Source organism: Salvia hispanica, chromosome 1, assembly GCF_023119035.1.
Source record: "Salvia hispanica cultivar TCC Black 2014 chromosome 1, UniMelb_Shisp_WGS_1.0, whole genome shotgun sequence".
Classification (NCBI taxonomy): Eukaryota; Viridiplantae; Streptophyta; class Magnoliopsida; order Lamiales; family Lamiaceae; genus Salvia; species Salvia hispanica.
The window spans coordinates 31,676,459-31,678,623 of NC_062965.1; the positions used below are offsets into that span (position 1 = coordinate 31,676,459).

The window sequence follows — 2,165 nt, forward strand, 5'->3', positions numbered from 1 at the left end:
ATATATTGAATTTCTCATACACTCTCCGTAATCATGTCTTGCTACAGGGGAAAATACGCCGGTATATACATCTTTTTTTTCTCTTTAATAATTCTTTTATTGCGATTTTGTTTTGTTTGCATTACTTTTTTTTTAACTCGTGTCTGTTCGATCTATAATGTCTTCATCGAATTGTATGGCTAGACCGATTGATTTACGGTGGTTTAATCGATTTTATTCATCCATTAATAATATGAAAAATGATTGTGGTTTTAACTTTTAACTGGCTGTGTTCCTTAATTTTCGTCATATTAATATATGTTTGATCAAGAATGCTGCATATATTGGTACGCCGGGGAAGGGAATCCTCGCTGCGGATGAATCCACCGGCACAATTGGGAAGCGCTTTGAAAGCATTAAAGTCGAGAACAACGAGGAAAACCGGAGGGCTCTTCGTGAGCTCCTCTTCACTGCCCCCGGCGTTCTCCCCTTTCTGAGTGGAGTCATCCTCTTTGAGGAGACTTTGTATCAGAAAACTGCCGCCGGTATCTTTTCTCTCTGGCTCTTTCTTACTTGACCAATTTTCCATTAAAACTTGTGATGATAGAAGATTTTCACATAACCTTTTATCCAAAGTTACCCATAAAAAAAGGTTTGAGAACCTTTTTCCAAAACTTACACCAAAATTGAAAATTTCCCATTGTTTTCTTTTTAATAATTGAATAGGCAAGCCCTTTGTGGACGTGATGAAGGAAGGGGGTGTCCTCCCTGGCATCAAGGTCGACAAGGGCACAGTGGAGCTCGCCGGCACAGACGGCGAGACCACCACCCAGGGCCTTGATGACATGGCAAAGCGGTGCCAGCAGTACTACACTGCTGGCGCCCGCTTCGCCAAGTGGCGGGCCGTCCTGAAGATCGGGCCCAACCTGCCATCCCAGCTGGCGATCAATGAGAACGCAAACGGACTGGCCCGCTACGCCATCATCTGCCAGGAGAACGGGCTGGTCCCCATCGTGGAGCCCGAGATCCTGGTGGACGGGCCCCACTCCATCGAGCGGTGCGCGGACGTGACGGAGCGCGTGCTGGCCGCGTGCTACAAGGCGCTCAACGAGCACCACGTGCTCCTGGAGGGGACCCTCCTCAAGCCCAACATGGTCACCCCGGGCTCCGATGCAAAGAAGGTGGCGCCCGAGGTGATCGCCGAGTACACCGTCCGGGCGCTGCAGAGGACGATGCCGCCGGCTGTTCCGGCGGTGGTGTTCCTGTCCGGCGGGCAGAGCGAGGAGGAGGCGACGGTGAATCTGAACGCGATGAACAAGCTGAAGACGAAGAAGCCGTGGAGCCTGACGTTCTCGTACGGGCGGGCGCTGCAGCAGAGCACGCTCAAGGCGTGGGCTGGCAAGCTGAGAATGTGAAGAAGGCTCAGGAGAATTTCCATGGCCGCTGCAAGGCCAACTCTGAGGCCACGCTTGGGACTTACAAGGGCGGCGCCGCCGGCAGCGAGGGGGCGTCGGAGAGTCTCCATGTTAAGGATTATAAGTACTAGAGATGAACATTATTTCTCTACCTCCTTTTTTCCTTGCTTAATTTTTGTTGTGTGTGTGTTTTTTTAATTTTGTTTTGGATTTTCATTGTTTAGTTCTAATAAATTTGGCAAATGTCGTTAGTTTTTTCCATTTTGCCTGTTGACATGTATATGTATAGCCATTTATATAATGATTTGAAAATTAGTATAGTTAAATTAGTGTCCAAACTATTTGCTTTTCTCATAATAGTGTTCCGCTTTTAAAAAATTAACAAACTGGAGTACTATTATACTTATTTTTGATAAAATATAATATTCTCTTTTACTTTATTATATTCTTTATCTATCTTATTTTATTATCATCTTATTTTATTCTCTCCACTTTAACACACCAAATATTTCTTGCTTATAATCTTTGTGGAGAAAAGTGACACAATTAACAAGGAACTGAGTAATACTCCATCACTTTTCATAGATTAGAGGTATTTCTTTTCGACACGGAGATTAAAAAAATTAGGTTAGGTGAGTTAAATAAAGGGAGAATAAAGTAGAATAAATGCCAAAACTGATCCTGAACATATACGCAATTTATGATTTTGGTCCTATACTTTATCTTTTGAATTTTTGCATCCTGAACATTTCAACTTGGATCACAATTATT

General features: G+C 44.1%; 1 pseudogene; it reads left to right on the forward strand.

The window, feature by feature from the left end:
* Nucleotides 1-298: 298 nt before the first annotated feature.
* Nucleotides 299-1,655, forward strand: LOC125194282 (annotated as a pseudogene).
* The last annotated feature ends 510 nt before the right edge of the window (nt 1,656-2,165 follow it).